This window comes from Manis pentadactyla, chromosome 9 (genome assembly GCF_030020395.1).
Source record: "Manis pentadactyla isolate mManPen7 chromosome 9, mManPen7.hap1, whole genome shotgun sequence".
NCBI lineage: Eukaryota > Metazoa > Chordata > Mammalia > Pholidota > Manidae > Manis > Manis pentadactyla.
The window spans coordinates 127,579,294-127,595,825 of NC_080027.1; the positions used below are offsets into that span (position 1 = coordinate 127,579,294).

At 37.8% G+C, this 16,532-nt stretch overlaps 1 long non-coding RNA gene across 1 annotated transcript in view; it reads left to right on the forward strand.

The window, feature by feature from the left end:
• The window catches only part of LOC130684990 (uncharacterized), a 68,960-nt gene that overhangs the window by 31,088 nt on the left and 21,340 nt on the right, over positions 1–16,532 (forward strand). Inside the window, exon 2 of the long non-coding RNA XR_008999469.1 lies at positions 2,674–2,807. This is a non-coding gene — a long non-coding RNA (uncharacterized LOC130684990). The remainder of the gene's footprint in view (positions 1–2,673; positions 2,808–16,532) is intronic.

Below are 16,532 nucleotides of genomic sequence, written 5' to 3' on the forward strand. Positions count from 1 at the left end.
ATAGAGGCTGCACCAATTTACAATCCCGCCAACAGTGTGAGGGTTCTCTTTTCTCTATATACTCTTTAACACTTCTTATTTCTTTCTCTTTTTGATGATAGCCCTTCTAAAAGGTGTGAGTTGATATTCGCTGTGGTTTTGATTTGCATTGTCCTGGTAGTTAGTGGAGTAGAGCATCTTTTCATGTGCCTGTTGGCCATCTGTATGTCTTCTTTGGAAAAATGTCTATTCAAATTCTCTGTCCATTTTTTAATCGGGTTTTTTTATAGGGAGTTGTGTGAGTCTCTTTGTTTTGGATATTAACCCCTTATCACATGTGTGATTCGCACATGTCTTCCCCCACTCAGCAAGTCGCCTTTTCATTTTGTTGATGGTATCCTTCACTGTGTAAAAGCTTTTTAGTGTGATTTCATCCCATTTTGTCTTTTGTTACCCTTGCCTGTGGAGACTGGCCCACAAAAAAACATTGCTAAGACAGACGGCAAAGAGATCACTATGTTTCTTCTTTATCAAGTGAAGTCTGTGTACATCCCCATCCATTCAATGGTGTTCTGTTCTTAATAGATGGGATCAATATTTGAGAATACTTAGAATATACAATGGAAAATGTTAGACCATTAACAAGTTAAGATGTAGTGAATAGTAGGTGTCAGGGGTTATAAACCAAGAAAGTGCACTGTGAATATTTTATTTTTAAAAATTACAATAAATTTTCAAAAAATTGATGGTATGTTTTGTACTGTACCACTCCCCTTCAAGCTTGTACAGTTCTTAAATGTTTTCAGTCAATAGGAATATCAGAGACAGAAAAGAAAACAACAAATTGTTTTATAATCTAACAAAAGATGACTGAAAAAAATGAGAATATAGGCAAATCCTATGTTTGTTGAAATGTTTGTGCAAAACAGGAACTCTTTATTCCCACACAGTATTCATGTCAGGATACATTCTAGCCATCCTTTCCAATCTAATCAAAATAATATATAGCATTTTAAACAAAATGCTTAGAATAGTAATTAATACAATTTGTACTAAATTTGAGCTACTAAAAATAGTCCAAATGCTCAATACATTTATCTATTTGCTATTGAAAAGGAGTATGGTGGAGCACTTGTTTGGGAGTTTGGGAGCATAACTCCTTATACATACTCAGCCTCTCTATAATTTTAGTGAGTCTTGGAGCACCAGTTTCCCTATCTGTAATATGAGGAATTTTGCCAATTATAGGAAATTGTGTGCGGATTAATCTACAAAGGCAACATTGACTAAAAAATACTAACATGTGTATGTACCTGGTTAGGGGCGATGTAAAACTTCTGTTGTGTTTTAAAACTTTAAAATTTAATATGAAGAGATATTCAAGGTCACTAATAAAAAGGAAGTCCCTGGTGAATTCAGTAAAATCAGTCAGTCAAAAGCTATGTAATCACCATGTCACAAACTGGTTCATTGGTGTATTTGTGCACTTCTCAGAATGTTTCAACATGCTGCAGCATTAAGTCTGATGCTCTATGATTTAAATTTCTCGAAGTATATCTGACATATTTATTTACACTAACGTTCGTACCCTGTCACTCATTTTCCTGCTAAGAGGATGGTGCAGAATAGCGGAGTGAGCCCAAGTAAGTCAGAGCGGCACCCGAAACTCCAGGCAGAACCCGAGTTATTTGAAGCCTCCCCCCTTACTGCCACGCCCACTGTTTCTGGTCCGAAGACTTGGGAAGAGCAGGGGAAGGTGTGCGAGGTGTGCGAGGTGTGCGAGGCTGCCCGGCACCCTCCCTTGGCCTCCCAGCCAGCAGGGAGGCTCACTCTCGTCTTCTCTCTTCCGGAGCCCAGGGCTACAGACTCACCCCAGGCGCCACGCAACAGGGAGGGAATTTCTGGGAAGAAAACATTGTTATAGGAAAGATACTCAGAAAAACATTGACAGTCTTTAAAATGAAAGTAATAGAATCATATTTCTGAAGAGAGAATCCATTATATCCAACCTAAAGATCAACAAACTTACAAATTCTAAATACTGTCTTACAGTATTTTTTAACAAAATACCAGGATCCTCTATTCAATAGTAAAAAGGAGAAAAAAATCCACATTTTCTGGTCTTCATTTAACCTAACTGAAATGGAGAAAAATCACATTTTTAATCACATTTGGTATTCTCTCTTTTGAAATTCAGCTGTTGCTGTGCTGGAAGGATGATAGGAAGATAGCATAGCATTATTTCGATAGACTGATTAGTCTCTTTTGAGAAATTAGATGATGAAAACAAAGCAAATATATTTAATATGTTTGAGAATGAAATCTACATTTATTTAACAAGTGTAGTAATATTATTTAAAATTTTTAAATATTTTACACATGAGGAATACATCCAAAGAAAACAATCCTTATAATTAATCATCAGAGTGGAGCTAGCCAAAACCATTTTGTTCTATCCTTCAAGGGTCTCTGGTTATCTGACATGACTTATTTTATGGGGGGAGAATCCCAGGCAATGTTTTCGGGGGCCAAATTAACAGCCTTAGAAAAGGGAAACTTTTGGATATGAAGTTGGCAGATCTCCAGGAGCCTGTTGCATTGGAAATCACTCCTATAAGAGAATAAAAATCAATCAGCTAATTTTCTTAGTATAGCCTGAGTTTCACATAATTAATCTCTTTTTGTTTTGTACAGGGATCTGAGCAAAATTACCATCAAGTCCATAAAGGACACTGAAGGAATTTGATCTTCAATGACAAAAGTTTGAAGAAACATGCGACGTCTCCGGAGAAGAGCTTCTCTGTGCTCCAAATCAGGATGTGATTGAGGTGCGTCGTTTCTTCTGCTCAGCTGGGATGCCTGTCCTTTCCATTCCAGATCATTTCTCCTTCTTTTTCCCCAGTCTCTCTTTCTCTTCCTTTTCTCCCTTTCATTAACAGATGTCTTTTATAATTGATGTTGTTCAGTGTCCTTTCACTGAGTACATGCCACGTCACTGAGGCAACCCATTCCACGTGGTACGTAAATACACGCTGGAAGGGGCTGGGGACCAGGAGACGCTTGGACCATCTCATCAGGGCGGTGATAATAAGCATCCTGGAGCCACAGAATGCGGCACTGTATTCAAATAACAGCTTTCATCGTTACTCTTTTAAAATATAAAAGTAAACATTGAAGCCCTTTGAAGAACTTAAGCAAACACCACACATGTGAAAATAGATCAGTAAGCCTTTGAAAAAAATCTTTAGGTACAATCTGTAAAGGATCTTAGCAGGTTTTCAAGAAAGACCTGCAGGTCAATGATGGCTTTTGATAAGACACATGACGATCTCAATACTGAGAATCATCACCGCGTGCCCTCTGTGCCATTTTATGTTCCCAGCAGGATTTTTCTTTTCTCAGTCAGGAGTGTCCAGGGTTGACTACTTTTCTCTGTGTGTAAAGCATATTTAAGTGGTTCCCCAAAGCTGTGCTAATTTAAAAAAAAAAAGCCAAAAAAAAAAAAGAACCACACAACTTTGTCAAGTGGTCAGACTGGAACTAGAGGATTATAGGTAAGAGGGACAAAATGAAGGGTTGAAAGCTATGATTTCTATTTCTGTGACGGCAGCTGAATCAGCCCTTGGAAGTGAGGCAGTTTAAAGATTCGGCTGCTTCAGCACAGAGTTGGGGAAGGAGGCACTTCGATGTGACAGTAAGTCGGGCACCAAGAGGTGGGGACTCCGTGCTCTGTCTCCTTCCCTGCCACCCCTACCTCCCCCTTCCCCATGCCCTCGCCCTACACTGCCCATTTGAGTCCATCCCTGTCTTGGCAAGTCCATGCATTACTTTCCTTACTCCTATTTTCTTGCCTTTTTACTTTTTTTTTCTTTTTAACACACGTTGTTTGGCATCTGACTGTTTTTCCAGGATGGGTGTCCTAGAAAACAGAGAATATGTTTTAACAGGAGACACTGCATCTCAAAGGCCTTCCTCATTGGAACTGACACTAGTTCGTTCTTGAACTTGCTCTGGCTGTAGATTTTTCAGGAAAAGCCTCCCCCGGGGAATGGTTGTAAAGGGCATGCACGCACATGTGGGTGTCAGGCAATCAAACTTGTAGATGGAGTATTTTGAAGAATGAATTATAATAGTAACAGGATCACCAATAAAATGATGAGAAATATGGGTGCCAGTCTAGCTTACATAACATCGACTACGATTCTGGGGGCTTACATTCTCTCACTGGAATTAACAGAACCATAGAGCTCACAGCAAGTATAGGAATTTTGTGATACAGCTCTCCTGTTGAAGTGAAGAAAATGAAGCCGGAAAATAAACTGTTCTAAATTATTCTGCTTGCATATAAGTACCCTTGGTCTAATGTTAATTTTGCACTATTTAGACAAAAAAAAAAGTATTTTACCAGGAACTAGTTAAACATGTTTGATAGTATGATCATTTAACTATACATGCAGTGAAATATAATTATCATTCAGTGGGCAAAAATATTGAAATTGCCTGTTATTACTCATACAGCAAAGCTTACTTTGTTAATGCATCATCCTCTGACCTCTGTATATGTATATGGCTTACATATGTATAATGTAAACCAGCTCAAATCATCTACTTAAATTAATACTATTTTTGTATGCAAGTACAACTCCCGTTTGGCTTTTCTGTATTCCAGTTATGTTACTCACAGTTCCTGTAGTTTTAACCAGAGCAGAAGGGATTGCCCAGAAAGAAAGTGAGTTATTTCCTAAGTTGTGTTGGAGATTCAGAAGTTCTTTTCCCATTACTAACATTGTGCTTTAAAAAAAATTAAGAAGAAACATTCTTATTTCTTATTTATGAGAATGGACAGAAGTGGGGGTGGGGAGGAGACCCCCTGGAGTTAAACAGTTAGATCCTGTTAACAAAGGTGATTGGTGGTAGTCTATAAAAATACAGTTTGCTTTTGAAAACATAATAGACTTAATGTTAAAAAGAAAGATATTTTACACACACACCAAAGTTTATAGAACAAAGCTTTAAAATTTTTAATTGTACTGCTAAACTGTTTGATAGAATTGATAGGATATCTGTTCAAAAAAGAAATATTTACTCAGATTGATGTTTGAAACATCACATGGAAATGTGTGGTGCTGTTACTAGAAATGAGGGTTTCTGTAAAGTAAATAAGTAGGGTGTCTGCTCTCCCAAAGGCCTGATACCCTGTGTCAAGATTCAAATGCAAGTCTTAGATACAGCTAAGAAGTCACAACGTGGCTAACTTTTTCGGTCTAAATATATTTTGATGCAAGTATTCAAAAGACGGTCATCTCTTCAGTTTAGAAGGAACATTTAGTGAAATAGTAATAGTTCAGTGGCTTTCAGTTTCCATAATTAAATGCTATGTGCATCTTATTCAGGACATATATTTCAGCCCCAAAACATGAGGACACATCTAAGTGAAATAACATTTTAAAAGAGGACTAAATGATCTGTGGCGGTCTTCATGTTTAGTCTGGATTTGCGTCTCAAGGACTCCGAATTCAGTTTAAAAGCATCAAGTTCTGAATTTCTCTATGACTGTCATACTTTAAATAATATAGAAAATACAGAGCACTATGATATAATGTATGTAGACTAATGGAAAAATGCCATGCCCTTAGCCAAAAGTGCAGGAGACCTCAACACAATTGAACATGAATAGGGTTATCTTTTCTGGGACTTTTGTAGACTAATCTGTAAAAATTAGGCTTGATATTTCTTGCCTTAATCCCATTCAAAGAGATACATGGCTCATATCAACATCTGTAGGTGTGTAGTTCGAGTATTCTCAGTAAGATATCAATGGCTAAATATTGCACAGATACTTAGGCTTGTTGAACTGCCTCTCCTGGGATCTTCAGGAACAGAGAAACGCCACTGGGTATCACCTGCCTACATCCTACAGGTCATGCCAAAGGCTGTGACTCAGTGAAACCCACATCAGAATGCACGGAAGTACAATATTGCCAGTCTGCTTTTTCTACTGCCAGATAAATTGCATGTGTATAGCAACACTTACCATTGTTTATGTTGCACAATTATACCACTTCTTGAATGGCATCTTTAGCCAGGAAAGCCTAGAAACATCCTTCAGCTAGCAAAGAGAAAAGTTGTCATACATCCTTGTGAAAACATTTTTAGAGTTACTGCAGGAGTTGCTGAAAGGAACATTGAAAGATATTTATTGATCAAAAATAGGTTTTGTTTAGAGACAAGGCTGTGGTTTAGTATTTTATCAAGTTGATAGTGTTAAAGCATAAAGGAAATTTAGAAAGAGAAGAAATGTAAATAAACATCTTGTCAGGAGCAGTAGTCACATAGCTGGTCAAGAGGCTGCTTGTTGTTTTCAGGATGAAGTGTTATTCCAAGCAAAATCAGCCAAGGTGATTAACAAGGCTGAACATTCACACAAGGCAATGAGCCACACAGCTCAAGATGCCAGTGCGAAAATGTCAGCTCAGAGAAGGGGAGTCGGTGCTGGTCTTTAATGATTAGCTGTCTCTTCTGAGCATTAGTGTGGAAGTGGACATTTTGAGTATAAGAAAAGGAAGTTTCATTCATATTTGAGGGCTGTTCACCTACGATGGAAGGCTTTGGTTTCTTAAATGGACATGGTGGAAATGATAAAACTATGACCAACTTTTATTGACTAAATGGGAATTTATTTTTCTCTAGGCCAGGGTTTCTCAACAGTGATATTTTGGTCCAGATAATTCTTGTTATAGGATATTTCCTGTGCTTTGTAGGGTTTTTAATCAGCATCGTTGGTCTCTACTCACTGGTTGTCAGGAGTGTCCTCGCTAACCACACTGGTATCACCAGACATGGCCTTCGGTTGAGAACCACGTGTCCAGACCTTTTCACTTCTTCTCTTCTCTCTTTGCAGCTATGTTGGTTCTTTGCATTAACTTCACTATTAAATTTACATTTTGCATAGAGAACTTTCATTTTACTAAGTGAAGAAGAGCTCTATAATGCAAATATTTCTGTAGAACATACAAAAAAAGAGGAACCTCAATAGTACCTTCACCTGAAATAATCAATTTTGTATTAAAAATTCAAGAATTTTAAGGGATCATGAATGTGGGCTCATACTTTGTGGCATATTTGAAACCTTACAATGTAAACTAGGTAAATTAATGCAAAATATGTTTGCCATTGATTGGACATGAAAAAGTTTTCTTGTGTGTTATAGTTAAATATAGCAATATGCTTCCAGTGAACATATTTTTTGCAGCAGAGAAAATAAGACCCCACTAGATAATTCTTCATGGAGCTGATTATAGCAGGAGATGGGCCTCCTGGTGCGTTCCATAAATATTTGCTCTATCCATGTACTAAAGCATAGCTTTCCTGGAACAGAAATACACAAAATAGTGAAAATAAAAGAAAAAAATCTGTGAGAGCCTGGGGAATCACTGTTAAGATGGGCTGGTGAGCATGTATGTAAACTCTGAACTATAAACTTTTTTTGTAAACTGACAACAATGAGATGGTAGAGACACAGTTGGCTTGACTCGTCTTTGGGATTTTTTGTTTTGTTTATGTGTGTTTTGTCAAAATACATGGATAAGAAAGAAAAATATGGAAGTCTAGGAGGTAAGTCATCCACAGAGAAATATCCAAGAAGGAAGGCCTTTTGTTTTAGGTCATAGGAAAAAAATGTGTATTGAGCCATTATTCTTTTAAAAACTGTAACAGATGCAATAAGTCTTTGTTTGATTTGCCTTTAACAAAAACTACATCAATGATTCAGATGTAGTAAACGATGAAGGTGTATTTCCTTTTTGTACACATCTATAAACCTCCAATGAGTGTGTGTGGCCTCCCCGGAGAGCGCCAGGCACGGAGCTGACCCGCTCGCCCCCCATCTCCGAGGGGGCTCACTTTTCCCAAAGCCCCCTAGGATCACCTACTTGAAGACCCTCTTCTAGTGATGCAGAGGCATTAAAATGTAAACATGCTACTTTTTTAAATTATATTTTTCAGACTTGAGATTTAAAAAAAAATCTCTGGATGCATGAAAGATAAAATAACAGGTTTGCCTGTCAGGGACCTTTAGTCGCACACGCAGGATGCTTGCAGGTCGAGCTCCCTTTGAACCTGAGCTGGAGCACCACTGACACGTTAGCCAATAATCTCTAACGCCAAGATTTATGCATGAACTTGGAAGGCTGACAGCTCCAATGGGTGGTGACTAAACTGTAAAGTAAGAGTCATTCTTACAGTTTTTTTCCCCCTGCATGGAGAACTCTGGCTGACCACGTCTTATTTCTGCATGTGCATTTTTTTTTAATGACGGTGAAGTCTTTCCCTGAAAACACCTGAGGGGAAAAGTAGATATGAGAATGTACCATTGCTAGTGAAAGTGAAAAGTAGTAAGACATTTTTATAGGAAATATGTTGAAATTGAAAAGAAATTACAATTTCCTCTGCCAAGGTACTGTGTCACTATTTTTTGCAACTTGATTACTGAAGAAACATTTGAAAACCACAGAATGTCTAGGTTGAAACTTCCCAAACTTTGCTGGATCTGAATTACGCAGAAAGCTTGCTAGGATCTTGATTGCTGGGCTTCGGGCCCCCGGGTGTGCAATGCCATAGGTGGGGCCTGAGGCCCTGCATCTGATTCTCCGGCGGTCAAGGACCAGAGGGTCACCCGACCTAGAGACACATTGAACTTCAGAGGTAGCTTCCTAGACGGACGTGATAACTTTCTCTTCTTAAAATGGCAAAGGCTGTAAATGTAAGTGCATGGAGGCGTGGCATACGTTTGGGTTTGCTCATTTTCAATAGCCATGTCAGCTTTGCCACCGGCGAGAGTGACTTATGAGAGTGGATGTTTTTAATAAAAGAAGCTTCAATCCAGTTGAAAGACAGAAAACAGCAAAAGAAAAATAAGTTAAGAAACTGCTCCCAACAGGGACTTAAATTAGCTAAGAACCTTTTCAAAAATGCCTGCTGAAGTACATTTTCTTACACTCACAAACACTTGATTACCAATATTTTCTTCATATTCTCCTGTTATCCTTTTTCTACCTGCCAGAAAATAATTAATCATTCTCCTTCCTCAACACCCTGTCTCCCAAAGTGAGCCATAGCTCTTGCCCTTGTATATTTTATAGCCTAAATGCACTGCAAGGCCCTACTAAATTAATATTTTATTTAAACCTTGGCAAGGTCCTATTAAATTTAAGGTGTCATTAAGCTATAAGGCATCTAATATGTTAAATTCATTATTCAGGATTCAAAATAGGATTTTCAAAGGTACGCAGGGCAGTTGCTGATGACCGTGGCGGCTGTGCATTGTGCATCTGCAGGAGAGGTCATTGGTATCGACAGCGATATGAATGGTATTCCCTGGAACTGGGCAAGCAGGTGTTCCCTAGTCAGAAATAATAGGCCACGTTTAAGAAGGCAGGTGTAAAGTTCTTGTCCTAACTCCAAAATTCTACAGAATTGAGGACACATGGCCCAAGACTTGCACATGTAACTTAGTTGACTGTTATTAGCTTGCTTGAGTCAGTAGTTTTATGGAATGGTCACCAAAAATGTGAAAAGTTTAGTGTTTTAGTAGGATAGGGTTTCTGGCATGAAGAAAGTAAGAGGTCTCTTACCTTTGTGGCCAGTAGAACGGACCAGAACTGACCGCTTCTCGGACATTTTCCTCCACCCCACCTTGTCTGTAAGCAAACCAAGGCGCCGACTGTTGTGTTCATCTAAACGGACATTTAAACAAATGTTCTACGCTCAGCAGAGTAAGTCATGGAGAACCTAAGACAGAAAAGCAGAAAATTATTAAATTGAATTTTTTCAATTAATCTCTGTAATCTCTGAACAAATATGTGCTGGTTTTGCCAGTGAAATGGGCCAAGTAAATGTAGCCTTTAAAGTTCCCATATAAAAATCATGGCACCTTGATTCAAGCTTTGGAATAAAAACTTTGAGGATTTTTGAGAACTTGTAGTTTTTTGACAACACAACAGGGGAAGCTGAGAACGAAGTTATTCTTGGTTGAATCCTGGAAAATCAACATCCAGTTTCCCTTTCCCAGCCTCTAATAACCAAAGACGGCTTTAAATAGAGCTGCTGAATGATTAATCTGTGCCCAGACATTTTATTTTCTCTTAATGCAACGGGAAAGCCATACGTCTGGAACACTTTAGTTAACCCTGCTATTTGTTTCTTGGCCATGTAAGACCAGCTTTAGCTGGTAATGCCTACTGACACTCACACACGCTTTACACACCCAGCAGCGTGGCTCTGAGTGGGCTGACTCTGTCTCTCGCACATTCTAATAATTCTGGCCCATCCTCTTCCCCAGAAGCAAATGAACAAACCTCTGTACTTGTCCGTGAAGACCTCCAGTTCATAATGTGCACATCGGCCGACATTAGTGCTGTATCCATGGTTTTCGATGGGAAGGGTGATCTGTGATGACAGAACTGTATCCCTTCCTCCCTGCAGTTACCTCGCTGTCCTCATAGACCTGACCTCTGGGAACATACTGCTAGACTGCCAGCCATAATTCCTGTCCTGCTGCACATTCCAAAGGCCCTTAATTGTTCTGCTGTTTTCGGGCGGCTCAAGAAACTTGGATGTTGGAGAAAATGCTATTTTGTACCAGCCACATTTTGGAACCATTCACAAAAGCTTAACTGGTCGCAACATGAACCACTTTCCCATCATGATCCATAACTGTGCGCTGTGATCACGTTCCAAATGCAGTCTTGTTCCACGTAGAGTCTGCTATAGATTCTGCTCATGCTCACAGCTCTCCCGTGGTCTATTTGAGGGTCTCCCCTCCTCCATCAGATTCTCAAGTCATCGACGCGGACGAATGCTTACCCAGAGATGGGCTCCTATCCTATCTTTTTGAAATATACCGATTTTGAAAAGAATTGGTATATGAAAGCTAGAAATTGGTTTTTGTAGTGTGGAAATCATTATGCACTGTGATGGCTCACATGGTGCCCTGTTCACCAGAGATGTGCAGATACTGAGTGACTGGCTGGAAACCGAGAGGTCTTGGGAATAAGTGCAGAATTAAGGCTTCACTAAATGTCTGAAACTTGTGTTTTTGAGCTGATAGAATCTATATATTATTTATTCAGAATGCTGTTGGTCTTTAGAATCAAAAGGAATAACTACTGGGTTGATTTAATGTTAATTTATCTTTGAAATGGCTACAAATAATTACTATCTTCATTGTAAGAGCATTAGCAAATTTTATTCATCAGATCAAGAATGAAATGGATTTTAGTAACACCCTGCAATTACCTTATTAATCAAAATTATTACTAATGATCTTGAAACAAAACTGGTTTGCTGCAAAATAGGTTGAGGGTTGCCCTGATTCAGAGAATAACTCTGAGAAAATACAGCGAGATGATTTTTATTTAGTTTATAAATTTTATAATTTTTTTCCTCTTTCCCACATTTCTTCTAAAACATAGCAGTATTCCCATTGTATACTTTTATTTGCCCTAATTTCCAGTTGAACTTAATATTTCTCTTTGCTTAATTATTTCTTCTGGAATTTCACCCTCATAGTGATTATATATATCTTTTATAATAGTCTATTTTAAGTAATTGTGTATGCTTTCTATTATAGTGAGTATAATCTCTGATATTCCCCTACCCCCTTCTGGTTAGAAATGTTTTTGCACTGTGTGTATAATATATTTTTTATGATACTGAATCTTTATATGCTTATGTGTTCTGTCAGTTTTTACCCAACTGTTCCTATGATAGAGAGAAGATATTGTGTCTTCTCCTACTATTTAATACTCCAATGTGCACTGAGTGTTTAAATAACCATAGAAGCCATTTTGTGTGCGTGGTGATGGCTTTACCTTCACTTCACCAGAAAACCTTGCCAGGCAACCTGCCTGGGATGATAGTTGCAGCCATTAGCAATTACAGATTCTAGAAAGATGTTGACATGAAATTTCAGGAAAAAAGGATTTCAAAATCAGATATAACATATACAATGTATTCTCTAGGGTTGTTTTCTGTTACCATCCAGGGCGCTTGTCCTTCTTACCTAACCCCAGGGCCCTTTCACGCGCACGGGCTGAGCAACAGGAAACGCTCCATCGGTCTTGGGTTGTTCCTGGACATTGGCAGACAGGTGAAAACATTTTCCACATTGATAAAGCAGGATCCCTTTTAGACGGTGGTGTTCTACACATCAGTTATGTTTTGTGGAGGTTTGAGTAAAATGCCAGTGAGGTGCTCCTCATTGTCTGGGAGTCCGGCTGCACACACGGGCTGTGGACGGCCTTCGGGCCCACGGGGACTTCGATGCCAGACACGCGCGTGCTGAGCCCTGAAGGAGAATGCTGGGACTCTGCTCCCGGGCGGCTGCGCTCCGGGGTCTGCACCTGCCACATGCCAGGGCGGGAAGCAGAAGGGCCAGGCGAAGGCTGTTCCGGGGTCCCCTCTGTCAGTCCCAACAGGGTCAGGCAACAAAAAACATCTCCACTTCCGCTGAATACAAACCCTCTCTCAAAATACTTAGAGGAACAGCGCAGTGAAGAGCTCAGTGCGGGCTTTGGTTTGATTTTGTGTGTTTGCTAATGTGTGTTTCACAGAAATGCCCAGTGCTTCTGGATTGTTTTACTTTGAGCACTGTTGGTGCCAGGAATAGTGCTGATGCAGCTTTCTGCTTTTTTTCCACTTTTTAAATAATTTAATTTTCCAAAGACTTCCCAATCAGAAAGTTGACTTTCTGAATTTTTTACACGATAGTATAATAAAATATATCAAGGCAGGAAAAAAACTAATAAAAGAAACAGGTGGTTTATGCACAAGATATTTTGCCCTTAAGCTATCAAACTTGATTTTAATAGTTTATTATCAAGATTCTTCCACCTGATAGCACAAATTTGACAGGATAAAAGTGTTATTTTGGGGCCATTATACATACTGCTTTCAATCATCCCAAAAATTTACCTAGAAGAGAAACTGGAAATAACTGTTAAGGATAATGAGAATAAATACAAATGATATTTATTTTATTAGATTAATCTTGGCAAAAATATTCTTAACTATTTTTTAAAAGACCAGTCCTCTTTTTTTAATATAAAAGAGAATCAAGATATAAATGCTGAAGATATAATGTTGTATACTAGATTCTGGAAACTATCGTTGGCATATTGTGGTCCAAAAACATTTATGTTTTTGGCCTAATTTAATCAACCCATACACAATGAGCCATCAAGACTGCACAAATCACAAAGATTAGTAGCTACTAAGATTTCTTACAAAGCCAAATGTGTGTTTGTATTTTGCTGAGTCTTATAAGCAAAACAGGTCCCTATTCTTTGAGAAGAAAAATGTGTATAAGAAGAGAATTACAATGTTTTTAATTCCTAAGATACAAGTGCCAGTAAATTGTCCATATCAAGACACTTGATGTTGGAGTCTTGTCACTTTAAACCCAGATGTGTGTATTCTGGGTGCATTTCTTGAAGCACAACATCATCATAAAGTACACTAAAATAACAGTGGAAGAAAACGAAGCCCTGCTGATAAAATACACTTCACTTTTTATGTGGTGTTAACAAAATGATTTAGATGGAAAATGAAATCTGTTTAAGCTTAAGACAGAAGCACAAAGACATTTCCCTTCTGGACAACAGACTTTAGCATTGCAAGATCAAAGGAATAATTTTATCCACATTTTACTACAGACCAAAAAAACTGTACAGTATTCCTGTCTCTGTGCTAGAGCTATGTGTCTTCAATGGCATTTAAATTATAGCCCTTCTGTAGCCATGCAGTCAAAACACCATGCCATCTGATGAGACAGCATATTATAATCTGTCAGTATGTCGCATTTAAAGATTCTTCTATACTGTACTTGTCTTCATTTTTCTCTTTTGCTAGAAAAATTGAGCAAAATGTCTTTTAAACTGAGTTTGTGAGTCAACCTAATTGAGCTGGACAAAAGGCATACTTTGGATTACATTATTTAACTTAATTAATTTAAAACAGTTCATAGATTTTTTCCTCCCTTTTTCCTGCAATATACCTTTCCACATTATTGTTTGTTTTTAGGGTTTTAATCTTTCTTATATATGACATGATACATGATATGTTATAGACATATATTAAGTGAAACCAAGAATGTGTGACCAGTAGGGAATAATAGCTAAAATGATTGTTTCCCAATTGTTCAATTAACATATAATAGAGTAACTATTACATACAAATGAAAGGGGCTATTCTCTGAGCTCTCCTGTAGTGACACTGTGTAGATGGTCTGTTTTGAATGTCACTGGAGAGTCAAGTTTTAATCTGGATATGCACATCTAGCATAATGTTTATTAGAGCGATTTAATAATAAACTTCTCTGATAAATCAACATTTGACCTAGAATATTCCTGCAGATGTAAAAATAAGATGGCACATCTTCTGTAGAAGCAATGAGTTTTCTCAAAAACATTAAGTGTAAGCAGGAATGTATAATCTATTTTCTTAACACTTTCATGCAGTCCAATATCATATATATTGATAAACAGTTATCATAGGTATTTTAAAAAGCAAAACTCACTTTGTCTGGGAGCATATGTTAGGTTAGTAACTGTGAATGACTTTGCTTTCATGTTTCAAAAATATAACGTGGGACTTCATGCATTTCCAAGTAGATTTAAATAGTTTTTTAAAACAATGAGTTTAACTCACATGAAGATTGAAATGCAAGATGCTCATTGAAAATAAGGGATTTTAACATGTCATTGGGAGGCATTTTTTTAATTAAAATGATACCACCTTAAATATTCATACTGGATTAACCCATCTGTTTTAGAAAAAGTCAACCATTACAAGGAAATTGATTCTTAAATCCAAGTGATTTTTTACCCACTTTTATTCCTAGTTTTTTTGAGTAGAAAACCACAACTTCTGTCTGCTACATGGAGAGCAGAATGAAGACTCACCAGTAGTTCTGAGGGGTTTTAGTAGGTTTGAGGAGTCAGGCCCCTTACCCAGCCTGGAAAGGCCCACAGTCCTCCAATGTATTTTACTTACCTGAGGAGCTGCAGAAGATATTTATTAAGAATGGGGCCATTTAATATATCATTCACTTCATGGAACCAGGACTGGGGGTTTCCACAGTTTGTTGGCATTTGGCAAGAAATCATGACAAGTATTTTACTTTCAGAATTTGACATAGTTAAGTGAGGCCATAAAATGCAATCTTTTGATTTGAAATACATACTTTTATTGTACCAAAAGCAAAAAAATAGTGATTAGCTTAGGGGCAAAAGACAGAACTGAATGAAAAATTACCCATTTATGGAAAACAGTTGATTTTATAGCCTCACCCTCTTCTTCACCAAAGCCCAGGATATATTCTGAAATTATTTCTGGGTGTCTATTATTTGATAAACACAAAAGATTATATGCAATATAATGAACACTTCTAAATGTACTACCCAATTTGGGAACTTGAACAGTCATAAAAATGATGCTTCTCTCCCGCCTCTATTCCCAGAAGGCTGCCCCATACAGTTTACACGGGTGTGCACTCACACGTCTGAGCCCGCTCTCCCATGCAGCTGGGCCTGATATAAACAATGCCCTTTGAAGCGTACAATAAATAATCTACACAGATTTTCACACTGACTCTGCCCACTTTCATGAGCTGCTTTGGGATTATCATTTCATGTATATATAATAGTTTTGCTTGTATTGAACTTTACAAAAATAGTGAAATTTTCTATATAGTCTCACTAGAACTAGCTTTTTTCACTCCGGATCATTTATAAGAATCATCCACATTGTTGCGTATAGTTGTATGTTTGTTTTCTTCATTGCTGTATGATATTCCATTGTGCACATATCCTCAACTTATTTTTCTCTTCCCTTCTTTGACATTTGGGTTGCTATCTACTCTGGAATCTCACATGCTCTCTGTAAATATCTGTCTATGTCTCTTTACTGCAGATGGGCAAGAAATCCTCTAATGTACTAGGATAGGAATTTTGGAGTCTTAAGGCTAGTGGCTGTATTAAGGGCATATGAACGGTAAAATTTTAAAGTTCTAATGAGTGTATATAAAGAATATTATAATATTAGGCTACATAAAGTTTCAAAAAATCTGAAAAGCTTTGAATACTTGCCGCATTTGTATGACTACTATTTTGTATATAGTCAATTCCATTTACAGCTAATTATTGGGGGGGGGGGTGCTGGCCTTGCTAAATTAATCAATCAAACATTCTATCCAACTCCATTAGCTGGAAGAGGAAACAAATCAGAAACCATTTTAGTTATCTTAACATAGATTAAACACATTTATTTTAAAGAAAGAAAATGAGGATTAAAATGAAAAGATTCAAACAAAGCAAAAATGACCAATTTTACTTCCCTTCTCACACCCTGTTCCAATTATTTTTGGAGATAATTTGCCATGTTGGGGCAGAGCTTCCCCCACTTTTAAGGATGAACAATATTTCATCATTTGCACACACCTCCTCTTGTTGATCCATTCATCTGCTGACGGACCGCGGGCTGCTCCGCCTTTGGAT